We start from the raw sequence: 15,003 nt of genomic DNA, 5'->3' as shown, positions 1-15,003 counted from the left end.
AAAAAAATGTGAAACAACTTTTTTTTGTAAAATTTTCTTTGCTGAAATCAATTTAATTTTTTAAAACAATGCAAAGTAATAAAGATAGACTATATTTGTAAAGAGAATAAAAATATCCAATTCGTTAAAACTCGGTTGCTGGTTAAACTAAACAGGTACTATATCAATGTCTTCTTCGTCAATACATTTCCCATCATCCATACCTCCCTTCCACCTCCCATGATCCTCAGAGCTTATTTGATGACATACTTGCCGAAGAAGGTTGTGAATGCACTCTAACGATAGCAAAATTTGTATTTTCCATGAATCATGCAAAAAATCACATGTCACCTAACAGATATTTTGTCACTTTTCAAAGAACACTGAGACTTTAAATATGTGTTACTTTGAAGAAAAAAAAAAGTTTTCGCTGAACAGATTTAGTCAGGATATGTTTCCTTATTTCTGAAATAACCTGAAAAAATTGTAGGGGATTGATTTGTTACCTTTTGATTTAAAAGTCTAACATTACCTTTTAATAAACCATGGATTTGTCCCGCTTTTAGTTCAAGAGACTAGGGGATTTGATAGAGTCCATCTGAAAAATATCGAAAATGCTAAAAAACGAGTTTTCTTAAAAAGTGGATATGTTCCCTTTTGATAAATTACTCCTCAAGTATTTGTGATTGATATTTTGAAGCAGGAATTTCATTACAGACAAGTTTGTCTAATTTGATAAGCAGATTTAGCTGATGGGAGCGGAGGGCGATCTCCCCCAAAAGCAATAGCGAACAAAGAGATGTAAAATTTGCGGAAATTTTGTGGAGGTGTAAAAAAAAAAGTTTTTTTCTGAAAAAAATGTAAAAATTTGTTTTTTTTTTTTTTTTTTTTTTTACAAATAAAACCAGTTTTTTAAGATATTTTCTTTGAAAACAAAGTATTAAACTTTTAAAAATTGTTTAATTCATAATTTTTGGATTCCTAACATGGATCTACGTAAAACATTTACTTATTAAAAAAAATAGCCTATCCGTTTCAACTCTAACCACCAATAGAACAGTTATGAGAAACAGTAACAGAAGCAACAGGCGATATATATATATAGATATATTAGGGTGGTTCTTATATGTATGGGAAAAAAATTTTTTCGGAATTCAACAGGTGACGCCCCCTAGTTTTGTGACACTATAATAAAAAGTAACGTGTGCAAAATTTGAACTCGATCGGTCAATAATAACACGTGCCCCTAGGCCGTTGAACTTAAACACTTTTGATAATTTTCTCACAAATTTTCCAGTTTTTACTTCAGACTTAGTACATCGTTTCTCCTAGGATTGCAAAATATTTTTACAGTGAGGTAGCACTAAAATTAATCTTTGTAATTACTTTATATCATCTAAAGATTTTACGTTGAATAAAAATGAAATAATGCTTTAGAAACTTTCCTTAATCGTACGCTTTTCTCGATGTATCTAGATAGTGTGTATTTTTTTCCGATAGTCTTGGACGGTCTGTAAAATAAATTGCTTTTGTGACTAATATTGGGTAAATTAGTTGCGAAATTCTTTGATTAATATTGTGCTCCTCTTTCAGTTGTATCATTCAATTTTCAATATTTTAACGATCTTTCTTCCCTTTAAAGAGTTTCCTTCATTTTGCCGTAAATCAGGATCAAATAGAAAAAAAAATCTTTTAGTATTTGTATTTTATCAAACAGTTTTATTGACTCGTAATTGATTCTATAAAGAGGAAGATCCTTACCAAGAAAGTATTCCAAATCATCTACTGTTATCTGAAATTTGTTAAACAGTCATCAGATACGTCTTCCTTACTACAAGCATTTTTTGGACTAGTCTTTTCCTATCTTCAAAGTTAATTCCTTCATCCGAAGGGCTTTCTTTTCATGTAAGGTCAATTTAAATTGTTTCCTAAATATAAAAATTTTCAAACAAAAATTCCTTTTGCCACCTATGTGGCTCAGGGATAAGCTCCAGGTTGCCGAAAACATATCCGTTTAGGAGGAAATTCACCAGGAAATATTATTACAAGTTATGAGAATTATCTGTAATCTTTCTCAATTCCGCTTTTTACGAACAATAAATAATATGTTGTCAACTTCGTCTTTTAGAATTTAAGTGGTATGTGTACTTGATTGAAATGTTATAAGTTCTGAATGATGGAGATCTTTCCACAAAGTTTTGAAGCGCTTAAATAATTGAATATCTGATCTAGAACTAAGAAAGGCAAGAACTTCTTTAAAGACATACTTTGCAGTACGATTTCAAGTGCATGATGGTGGCAATCCAAATGTAATATATCACCGTTCAGTTTTTGCTCTAAAAAACTGCATGCACAATTTATACGGTTGGTATTGCAAGTCGTTGTATCAAACACTACAGCTAGAACAGTTAGTAATAAAGAGCTATCATATAAGATATCATAAGCAACTGAAGAAATATCTAAGAAAATCCGTGTAGCTGTTCAATATTAGGACCTGAAGCTATCACGGTAATCCTGTCGACGTTCTTTTTCTAGTTACATCTGGATGTAGCTTTGTATCCCAGTGAAAACTTTGTATCCCAGTGAATAACTACAAAATCTAAATTCAAATTCATGAAATTTAATTTTACCCCTCGAAGATTTTCTTTTGCTCTCTTAAGGAATGTATTATTGATCACTAGGTCATTTGGATTCAAATTTACTGCATCTAGGTTGTAAATAAATGAACAACATCTTTATCCCTAATATGGCATTTGTCTAACAGTGATGAAAGGCGAGCAGATATCAATAGTTGTCATTTTTTGCATTGAGGTAAAGCAACTGTAGAAAACAAAAGATCAACAGTTTAGGATAGATATCCATTTCGGTTTCTAAATCTTGTGAATCGCAAGAATTTGATGATAATAAAGGACTGTGTACTGAAGTAGAAGAAAATTAATTTAAAGCATAGATTTCTAAATTGTTCTGATCTGGATATTTTTTTTTAATTTATATTTTAGCTATGGAAAATACAGTATATTTTTATGTTAGGAGTAATCGAGGATTTTTCGAAATTTATATTTTAAAAATTAAAAAATGTATAAGCATTTAGGTATGTTTATAACTAAAGAGCAGCGAATTAAAATATAATTGCAATTACTTATATTTATAGCATTGAAACCTTGCGACTCTATTTGCCACACCTATTACATATACAGGGAATTTTGTAAATCAACACCCCCAAAGCCTGGAGGAGGCAATTTGTTGCCGTCAAAGATCATTCATTAATGGCCTAGGCCATTCATTAATGGCTTATAGAATCCCTTGTGTCCATCTTGGTGGGAAGAAACGTTCCCTTGCTGCTTGGTTCGAACAAGCGCAGAAGAGCGCTACGCTTGACCCAAGGCCATTGGTGTACATGTACACTCTGTAACATGTTAAATTTTACAGAATGAAGGTGAGAGAATGGTCGATCTGGAAGTAGCAGCACCTATGGAGGTTCAAAATTACTTTAAATATAAAACGTTAGAATTATTTTTACATAAAAGTGAGAAAATACGCAAATTTTTCTTCGAAACTCAAAAAGGGGGCCCTAGGGGCACGTGTTAATATTCATGGACTGACATAAAATTTTGCAGGGATCATTTATTTGTATAATGGAACAAATTGAGGGAGCGTCGCGTAAAATATCCTCAACTTCAAAAATAAGGACCACCCTAATATATATATATATATATATATATATATATATATATATATATATATATATATATATATATATATATATATATATATATATATATATATATATTTAAAAAAAATCACCAAATTGGTTAAATTATCATTCAACCACTAATTTTATACAGGATGTGATTTTCGTTTATTGTCAAATCAATTTGTTGCTAGTAATTTAGGTTTTTAAAGCTTCTTATTTTAAAATATAAATTTTTAAACAGAAAATGCTTTTTTAAAAAGCTTTAAATATCAGTGTAAAATATTACAATATTTTTCACTGCTTATGAAATTAATAGTAGTGACTCATTTTCTCTACTTCTGCTTTTCCATATTTTAAAACTCATTTCCATATAGTTTCAATGCCTTGTGGGTGGCAGAGTAAAATGTAAAATTTCTTGAGAAATGATTGGAACGCATACATAAAATAATGAAAGTATTCGTAATTGGTGTACAGAAAGAGAAGAAAAAAAAAATGAATGGGAAGCAAGTTGTGTATTTTGCTATGTCACAGTCAGTGAAGGGGAGGGTTAAAAAAAGAAACGGGGGGGGGGGGGAGGTGAAAGGAAATATTGCATAAATTAAAAATTTCTTGGAATCGGCCCAAAACTTCTTAAAGTGAAGCAAAAAGCGATTGCAAAGATTGTAATGCATGACAATTGTTTTAACAATGATTGAAAACGGTATAGCAAAAGAAAAAAAAAATCAGTCTGACAAACACATGGCAAAGGGAAATTCGGAGTGCTTTATTTTTTTTACAGAATGAAAAATCTGCGAGTTTTTTTTTTTTCTTTCTTTTTTTGATGAACACTATTTATTTAAAGAACATTTTATTTTTTAAAAAAATTATTTTCTTTTCATTTTTTAAAATTGTTTTTTGGCAATGGGGAAAAATAAAATCCGAGGCGCTTTTGTACCGGGAAAAAAGAGCATCATAACAAATTTTTCTTACTTTATTTTTATAATAATGTATTAATAATGTTGAGGCTTTCTATTAACTTTTTTTTTCTTTTTGCTTATTGCAAGTGATTAAATATTTTTTTTTATGTAAAAAAATATATTTTAAAAGCTTTTTACTACATACTTTAAAATGTGCTACTACTTTATTCGTTTATTTATTTTTCATCTATCTCTTTCATCAGATGAGCAAGGCATAACTTGTTTTTAAATAAAAAAAACGTTTTAAAACGTTAAAAAGGTGTGTTTGACATAATTGCAGTATTAGTTATTTTAGAGAATATTGATCAGAATGTTCCTATGCGGGAAGTAGGTTCGTTTAGTTCTGGACGGCACTTCTTTTAATTATGACAAATTTGCTGCGATATGTGTTGCTAATTCTTGTTAATCTCCCGTATTTTAGCCAATTTATTGTTCTAAGCCTTCTTCTAAGCCCCTCCAGCCAAATTCATCTCCTAAATGTAGTTACGTTGCGACTCGTTTCGAAAGTATTTTGCAATCACTACGTTTCAGTTGTAACTAACTGCATTTGGGTTTAAGAAGGTAGTTGTAGTTAACTTTCAAAAAGAAAAAAAAATGTAATTTTCTCAACCACTCCGCTCAAGAATGTTTGCATTGCTCATCAAACAAAAAATCTTGAAACTATAACCGCCTGTATGGAGCAAAGCTGCAGTGGGTGGGTAAACGGCAGGATCTGTTTAAATGAGTTTTCGAGATATTTGAAGAAATGTGTTTCGAATTCAATATTAACAATAGAGAAACGTTGGAATTCGACGTTTTTTTTCAACGGAAACCTAATAAGCAAGCTTCTTTATCTTTATCTTTACTAATAATAAAGCTGAAAGTCTGTCCAGAGGATGTCTGTGACGCGCATAGCGTCACAGACATCCTCCGGGCCGTTTGTGCCTCCGGGCACAAAATTGGCCGTTCGGCAAATTTTCATGAAATTTGGCACAAAGTTAGTTTGTAGCGTGGGGGTGTGCACCTCGAAGCGATTTTCCAAAAATTCGATGTGGTTCTTTTTCTATTACAATTTTAAGAACAAAACTATCATAATATAGACGAGTAAATTACGAAATTATCATAACGTGGAACCGTAACATGGGCACAAGCCAATTGGCGAAATGCGAAATTATCATAACGTGGAACCGTAACATGGGTACAAGCCAATTGGCGAGAAAATACTCCATACATTATTTGTAAATATACAGGCGAACCAAAAGACCTTTTAATTTTTCTATTACGGGCAAAGCTGTGCGGGTACCACTAGTGTACAATAAAGCTAATATACAATCGATGACAAAAATGCAAAGAAATGAAAAATGTGCAGTTACTGCCCTTTACCTGCGCACGGCAGAAAAGCTTTTAGCAGTTTATCCGTGAAGAACTAGTCAATCTAATGCTTTAAGCAAGAAATAAATACCTTTGTGTCGATAGATAACAGGAAACATCCAACGTTGTTTTGCACAAATGAACAGATTACATAATACACGTGTTTCGGGGTTTCCAGGAACCCCTTTTTGAATTCAAAGGTGTGAGTTTTTGGATGTAAAGACATTCAGTAAAAGCTGGATGCCTTCAAATCCAAAAGCTCACGCCTTTGAATTGTAAAAGAGATTCCTGGTAACCCCGAAACAAGTGTATTCTGTAATCTGTTTATTTGTGCAAAACAACGTTGGATGTTTCCTGTTAATAATCTAATTCTTTCTCCATGCTTAACTGAAATATGAAAATGCTAATAAATCAATAGGTTGCTCGCCTCAAATGCTATGAAAGAACTTAAGCTTTTTCTTATGAAAGTTCTAAGCATTCCTAGTCTTGAAATCAAGCCAGGGGTGTTGGTGATCCGAAATTTTTGGGTTTTAGTTTACGAAAATTTTGAGCTGACAACACTTTCTAAAGCTAAAAAAAATATTTAAAATCTATACTAATATCATAAAGATAGAGGGCGGATTTTTGTGTGTTTATATGTTCGAGGTTATCTCCGGAACCACTGAACCTATTTGAAAAATTTCTTCACTATATGAAATTGCACTATTTGCGTTTTTAACTCGAACTTTTTTAGGCTTAGCTGAAATTTAGGCACTACTTTCTTCATTAAATCTATCAATAAAAAGTGAAGGAACTGTCCCACAGTTTTCTTTTTGACACCATTGGAAAAAGCGACATTTTTTACTCCAGATTTCTCTCTTAGCTTCTATCTTCAAAGGCAAAAAAGTTACAAGCGTTTTTAAATCAAATTCGAAAAATGTCATTTTGATTCAAGTTGTCAACCATTTTATTTTCGCATTTCCACGGTTACGATTTTTGAATCCATTGTTTCTTTCCTTATTTTGCATTTAATTTCTGAAACTTATTTTATTTCGTGTTTCCATGGTTACGCTTTTAAAAAATCCATCTTTCGCATTTTAATTTCTTAAAAGTATTTTAATATCTGTCATCATTGTTTGGAAGAGTAATTTTGCATGGTGTTTTTTTTTTCTTCTTTTATTTAAGCCTGATTGTTGAATACATGTCACTTGACACAATTTTTACTCTCAAGGTAGACCGGGAAAAGCCGAGCAACGCAGGTTTTAATATATAAAGATTTGAAAGCTACTGTTAATATGATTTTATACTTTTTTTGTTTGTTTGGCGAAACATTTATTATTGCCAAAGAAAAAACATCCGCTTCACTCGCAAAAGGGCTGGGCTCCGGTAGTGTGGTCGCTTGGCGCGTTAGGCGCTGAGCAGTTCAGTCTAGGATTATTGTTTTAAAGCAACCGTAAATGTAATTCATTGTTTTAGCGATCTGTTTTGAAAGAAAAGAAACTTTTGCTTTGTATTTATCCGAGTGAAATGTACGATATTTTTTCTTTTTTTTTTCTGATGATGATTTTTGAATGTTCTACTGGATGTTTCGTTTTTTTTTTTCGTTAGACGAATGGATTATGATAGCGTGGTTGCTGGGCGAGTTTGGCGATAAACAATAGAGTTGCGGAACTATTTTTACATTTGAAAGCAGGACCGATCCTAGGGTGTCGGTCGCCCGTGTGCAAAGATCTATTGTGCCGCCCCTCAAGAGTAATTTGCATAATTTGACTAATCTTTGACGTCCATATAAATATTTCTTCAAATTTCTATATCAAGTTCAAGTTTAAAAAAGAAAAAAAAATATAGTAAGAAACTCCTTAGGTACAATTTATATCTTTGAAGAAAGTAATAGATACCAAAATTTACGAGTCGTAAAAACGCATTTTATAGTCTGTCTTCGGTAACATCAGAAAAAGGATGGAGGAGGGGGAATCAGGAGAGGAGGGATTGCTCCCAGAAAATTATCGAAATTAGCGTACAAAAAATAGTTTTAGTAATCTTTAGTTCTGTTTGGTTGCAAGGAGAAAAGAGTCGGTTATATTCAAGGTGCATGGAGAAATTTTCGAAACTGACGTCAAATATCGCAATTTTAGGAACTTTTTCGAGATTTCAGGGGAAAAGCAATGTTGGAGTTCTCTCCTAAAATTCTTTCAAAATTGAAATCAATTCGAAGCTATTTTTTGTGACCGTAGCTTAGGAATCATCGGCGCTCTTCCCGAAAATTTTCCGAAAATGAAGTTTTAAACAAGCAGTTTTGGGTTATCTTTGTTGACGTTGCTAGAGAGAGGGAGATTCAATCATCTCCTCTCGAAAGTTTTCGAAATTGAAGTTTAAAACGCAAATTTAGGCTGTCTTTGGTGACAGTAGAAGATATGGCGGCTTTCCGCCGGTAATTTCTCGGCACTATTGTTTCAAAAACCCATTTTTGGCTCATTTGAAAACGATAGGGAAAACGGAAAAATATTTCGAACCGGAAGTATTTTTCGAAACTAAAATCCATTTAAGGCTATTTTTTAGAAGGAAGGGTTTTGAGGCTCCCAAGTGGATATTTCTAAAAGTGCAATTTTATGCTATCTTTGGTGACGTTAACAAAACTTGCAAGCTTCGGCTTACCTTTCAGATATTTTTTGATATTAATATCTGAAAAACACAACTATAGACTTTTGTGCATCTCAACTCGACGATTGATGGGTATATGCCCTAGCGCCGTAAAAAGTTACATAAGCCAGGCATTTCTCCTCCAGATTTTTTAGAAAATCGTATTTTACGCATTGTTTGATAACGATGGGACAAAGAGCGGGCGGGGGTTCAGTGTGCCCTCACGAACTATTTTTTGAAACTGAAGTCAATTTCAAACTGAGGGGGTGGGATTAGAGGACATTAGGGGTCTCAAAAGACGCTAATTGAGATTATTTTTGGTAGTATTGTTTGGGAATGGATTTCGGGGTCCTCCATCGCAAAAATTTCAAGAAAAAAATACTAAAAATGTCATTAAGCAAATTTTGATGACATTAAGAAGGCCTGTCCACTGAAAACACATTTTTGATTTTAAAGCCAACATTTTCAGGCTATGTTTGATTAAGTTAAGGTGGAAAGGATAAATCAGAGTTTTAATTGGGTCCTTAAGATCGGTGCTTCAAACAGCAAAATTTTCCAAAATTAAAGTCCTAAAAACGCAATTTAAATTAGTCTCGTCAAGGAGGTCATGGCATCCTTTTGGATCTTCGTTTTGGAGTTACGTTTAAATTTACTACCCGGGGCAAGAGCCCTGATCTGAAACCGGGCAGTTCATTCGTGATTTTAATTCGAAAAAAATGCTGTAAAGGGGGAAAATTACAAAATTTTAGTTCGTCATTCATACATGTGTGACTCTCGGGGGAGTCGCAATCTTCCACTGTCTCTCCACGCATCCGCGATTGTTGAAAACAGAATTTGTTGTTTGAAATGCTTGCGAGAGTATCTAATCAGTATAATTTTTTTTCAATATAATATATAAAATATGTCTTCATTGTTTAGGTCTATAAAAGCTCGGGGGGTAAACATTAGTGGCCGAACTGGGCCCTGAGTGCTCCTTTTAGAAGGTTCTCTTTCATGCTTCAGGAGGGAGCCATTTCCCTCATCTCCACCTCCCCGGTATCCATGCCTGATTACCGGTTCTGTCACAAATTTTGCAACCAAATAAAGCATGTACGTAAAGAGTAGATATTAATGGACAATGAACCAATACAATGTTCCCCAAAAATCTATTTTTCTTAAACTATGCTATGCTGTCGGGAAATCGGCACTTAGTTTGATAATTGAACATTTAAAATTCAGCATATTTATTTGACTTATTATAAGTCATCTTGGAGAAATTCTTGATTAATTTTGCTTGATTAAAAGAACTATATGATGCGGCCTGCGACCGCCCCTTGCTTCTTGCTTTGGCCGTCCTTGTGTGGTGCACACGCTGCACACCTGCTAGGATCGGCCCTGTTTGAAAGATATTATTTGATGTCTTTTTTTGTTTATTTGGCGAAATATTTTAAATTACAGTAAAAACCACTTCACTCGCTAAATAGAGTTTTAAAGCAACTGTAAATCTAATTTAATGATTTGCCGAAAAGTTTTAAATTCCAAAGAAACGTTGATTTTTTTTTAAAGGTGTGTACGCATTTTATATAAAGAAAAATGATCATTTCACATCGGAGGAAGAGAGGGCGTCAATTTTTTTTATTCAACGGACTTCCATTTAATTTTTAGCACGGGCATCGCTGTTCGGGTACTGCTAGTAAATAAATAAATAAATATTTTTTTCAATGATTTCAACGAGTTTTAGAGTTTTTACGGGAGTTGGGGGGGGATCGAGCTTCCTGATAGTTTCTGGAAATTTCACTATCTTCAGAAAATTTTCGTTCATCCCCCTCCCGAATTATGCTTATGTGTGTGTGTGTGTGTGTTTTTTTTTTTTTTTTTTTTGAATCTGAGCTTGTTTTATTCTTAAAAATGTGCTTTGATTGTAAAGTTTACAAAATTAAACCACATGTGATCTGCTGCTGTTTGTGATTGCTTGCTTCTCAGACAGAAGCTTTCGATGGGATGGATTTTGTTTCAATCTTTCCTTTGTTGTGAATATGCAATTGGTTTTTCTTATACTATAAAAAAGATTGGTAGTTCAAAAGTATTTGTTTTTTATCTTATATTTTAAAGTCATCATATGTCATTCATTGTACATGTCATCAGGAATATCATTATTTGCGGCATTTTTCCGGAATGTTAATAAGACAAAAGAAATTGCATGGCTATTTGATATCGAAATATGATTAAGAATATAGAATACAAATAAGGGGAAATTATTAGGATGTTTTGTATGGCCGAACTAACACTTTTAAATAAAATTTCGTTTTCTAACAAATTGCCCAATCGGAAAAAGTAGAATTCACTATTTCAAAAAGGAATTTTGTATAAAATCAAAATATGAAACAAATGCATAAAATTTCTAACTGAATAAAAAGTTTCTTTTTTCGGAATCAGCAAGAAATTTTATTCATCCACCATATTACCTGTTATTGAGGTAGTTGAAAATTTTAAGAAGACTCTCACAAAATCGGTCTTATGTTTTTATCTTTCGTACTGTTGTTGAGAAACTAGTAACAACAACATCTTTTCCTAAAAAGGAAAGATTTGTGCGTCCCTTTTCACATTCATCTCTGAATATTTTCAAATAAAATTATTTAGTACCATGACATTTAGTTAGGGATAAGATATCCTCTCTCTCAACGTCCATGATGTATTATTTCCATTCATATAGATTCTGTGAAATTACAGGTTTTTCGTAAAAATCAATACTTATACCATAGTCGCTGAAGTTTTCCTTCAAATGCAGAATAATCGAAATGCAAAAACAGGAGAAGAAAAGGATAACCAGCACGAAATTGACTGCAGATAAAGAAATGAATAGTATGTTTATATGTGACACATCGGGATCTTGTTTCCTTCAAAATCCCAGAGTGCTAAAATCCCTTATTTTACGGAGTGTCCAAAAAATGTCGTTTTTGACACTTCACGAATAATTGGCACTTCTTTCGCACGCTAGAATATAAAAGTAATGCCCCGAGGAATACCAAACGGGCCTATTCGCCATTTTTACTTGTGGGAGTTCATCGCCATTATATTTATTACTAGTGGCACGCGTACGGCTTTGCCCGCAATAGAAAATTAAAAGGTCATTTGGCTCGCCTGTATATTTACAAATATAGGATGATGAATTTCTCGCCGATTGGCTAAGTTCATTCGCTCTCCCATTCCACGTCATGATAATTTCGTAATTTACTCGTCCATCTTAGGATAATTTTGCTCCGGAAATTGTTCTTAAAATTGAAATAGAAAAAGAACAAAATCGAATTATCGAAAAGTCGCTTCGAGGTGCACACCCTTTTGCTACAAACTAACTTTGTGCCAAATTTCATGAAAATCGGCAGAACAGTCTATGCGCTATGCGCGTCACAGAGATCCAGACATCCAGACAGAGAGACCTTCAGCTTTATTATTAGTAAAAGATAAAGAAGATAAAGATAAAGAAAGAAGATATCTCGCCAATTGGCTTGTGCCCATGTTACGGTTCCACGTTATGATAATTTCGTAATTTACTCGTCCGTCTTATGATAATTTTGTTCTTAAAATTGAAACAGAAAAAGAACAAAATCGAATTTTCGAAAAATCGCTTCGAGGTGCACACCCCCATGCTACAAACTAACTTTGTGCCAAATTTCATGAAAATCGGCAGAACGGTCTAGGCGCTATGTGCGTCACAGAGATCCTGACAGACAGAGATCCGGACAGAGAGAGATCCTGACAGAGAGACTTTCTGCTTTATTATAAGTAAAGATAAAGATTATTTATTCGGCTTATTTTAGACACAAATTATTCACGCTCAATTCACCAGCAATGACATTATGGTTTCACGTTATGATAATTTCATAATTTACTCGTCCGTCTTATGATAATTTTGTTCTTAAAATTGGAATAGAAAAATAACCACATCGAATTTTCGAAAAATCGCTTCGAGGTGCACACCCCCATGCTACAAACTATGTGCCAAATTTCATGAAAATCGGCCGAACGGTCTAGGCGCTATTTGCGTCGCAGAGATCCGGACAGACAGTGGGACTTTCAGCTTTATTATTAGTAAAGATGAAAGGAATTGACATTGGAGCGATATAGAATTCTATTTAAATGTATAGAAAGTGTCTTATAGAAGCATTTCAAGTAGAAATTTCGAAAACTATTATAAGGACTAAAATTTCTTTGAACCATTGTTTTACAGAATTCCCCTCTGACATCTTTGCGATGCTTTTCTATAGTTCCATAGAACAACTTTCTGAATAGGCATTTTAAGAAGAAATATATTTATAGTCTATAATGATATTTTAAATCCTGTAGCAGCTATATAAAAATGAGCTAGTATATGTATGAAATTATATTAATTTATTAAGCTTTAAAATTAGAATTTCGTAGAACTCATATAGTCATGCAACGATTTTACTCAGTTGACTCATCTTGGCAGGTTGTAAGGGACTTCTGGGGAAGAATACAGCGCTTAAAACTAAAGAAATTTGTGACCCAAAAAGTTCGAAGGAAGTTAATTAGCTCTCATTTTTGTTGACATTACTAAAATCAACTTTTTAGTACTAAACGATTTCACAAAAACACTCAAGCGAACTCGCATGAATCTTCAAGTAAGAACTCATTGGAAGTTATGCATTTTTGACATTTAAAATTACTTTTCTTGTAATTAGGAGAAGCATAGTGTGACTCCTATTTAGCCCATATTTTTACTTGTCATCATTTTATTTTTACAATATTGATTTTGAGGAAATGTTCTCAGCCCAATCTATCGCTTGTAATGGGCGACAAAGTTATTGTACCTAAATTCTATATGGAAATTACATGGTGCAATGTACTTATTGACGAATTTCTATTAATTTATATCGAATATGTTTGTGCTTCAAAAAAGTCCAACCTCCGTGATTTTGAAGAAAATATCTGAAAATGATAGCAATACAGAATACAAGATTGTTTCGATTTTTCATAGAAGCGATGGACTTTTTTTTCTTCTTCTTTTACACGTTTAAATGGTTAAATTAGAACTCAAAAGTATTACTTTTTGAAAGGACGGAGTCAAAAAATCCTTTTTACTTTATGTGCTAAAAGATGTAGAATCTTATCTATACTATTAAAATCTGTGCGCGTCTGTCTGTGTGCCTGTAATCCTATCTCCTTCGGACTCTGATTGTCTACCAGGTCAATGTACTGTCGGAAACAGGATATTTAGGGGAAATTATTCCCCCTATCTCACTCCTCTAAACATACAAAACATTTTTGGCGATCCAGTTTCTGACCTTCTGCGGTTCACCAGTTGCCGGCTGTTGCATTAGGGAGAAGATTTTTCCCCAACTTGTCTTACTGGCCGTTACTTTCTTTGCAATCTACTGTTTCATAACCTACATTTTATAAGCTAATAGTCGAAACAGAATGTCAAAGCAGATGGCATGTAAAAGCCGAGTAAAAAACATGAGTTATTTAATGATCTGTTCGTAATAGTTAACATGCTGGCTAAATTGTAGGAAGTTTAATCTTGTTGCACTCTTTCTATTGCCCACAAATTCAAGACATACCTAAATGAAATTTCAGTGTCGGATATAGGAGGGAGCAAGCCGAGGGCCATTAACCCCGGAGGCATCTCCAGAGGGGCGTCAAATTCGTTCTATTTCTGTGGGGGGGGGGGTTCTTTTGCAACTGGGTATAAAAACAAGAAGGAAGATGGGAAAGGGCAGCAGTTTCAAAATTTTGCCCCGGCTTAGAAAAATCGGAGATCCGGCACCGAGTACTTTTTAAATAACTACAATAATTTTGTATTGAAGGAAATTTGCTTGTTTATGCAGCTTACTTTGTTTGAAGCATTTGCATGTAGGATAGATGTATAGAGTACGACTAAGATTAACTTACTCGTGTACTTCAGTCTTCATTCAAAACGTCACGGGGAACTACTTTTTCCGTATCAAAATATGAAAATGGAGAGGGAGTATAGTTTTCGTCCTGAAGTAATGCGTTTGACCAAACTGAGATGCAGTTTGAAATGATTATGTTTCACTATTTGTGTTCGTAGCCTCATCATATAAGGAGAAAAGAAAAAAAGATCACATAGAATTTGTAGTCGAAGCAATTTTATCGACAGAAGATGGTTGAAATGCCAACGCCAATCACTGATGTGGTTAGATTTTTTTGGAGCGGGATGCAGTTTGATTTCGTGGGGGGAGATGCATTTAGTTTAGTCCTTTCCCATTGTCAAAACAAGAAATTTTCTGAGCATCAGTGAGGGGGGAGGGGATGGTATATCCCTAAATCAAAACCCTGGATACACCCCTGACTCCAGTTGATTTGTAACTCCTACTCATGGAGCTGAAAATGTTTTGGTGATATCTTCTTCAGCAGCACTACAGCTTGGTGCAAACCAGGCTTTTT

The sequence above is a fragment of the Uloborus diversus genome, chromosome 1 (assembly GCF_026930045.1).
Source record: "Uloborus diversus isolate 005 chromosome 1, Udiv.v.3.1, whole genome shotgun sequence".
In the NCBI taxonomy this organism is placed as follows: Eukaryota; Metazoa; Arthropoda; class Arachnida; order Araneae; family Uloboridae; genus Uloborus; species Uloborus diversus.
The sequence above is the reverse complement of the archived record's forward strand: the minus strand, read 5'-3'. Positions refer to the sequence as shown.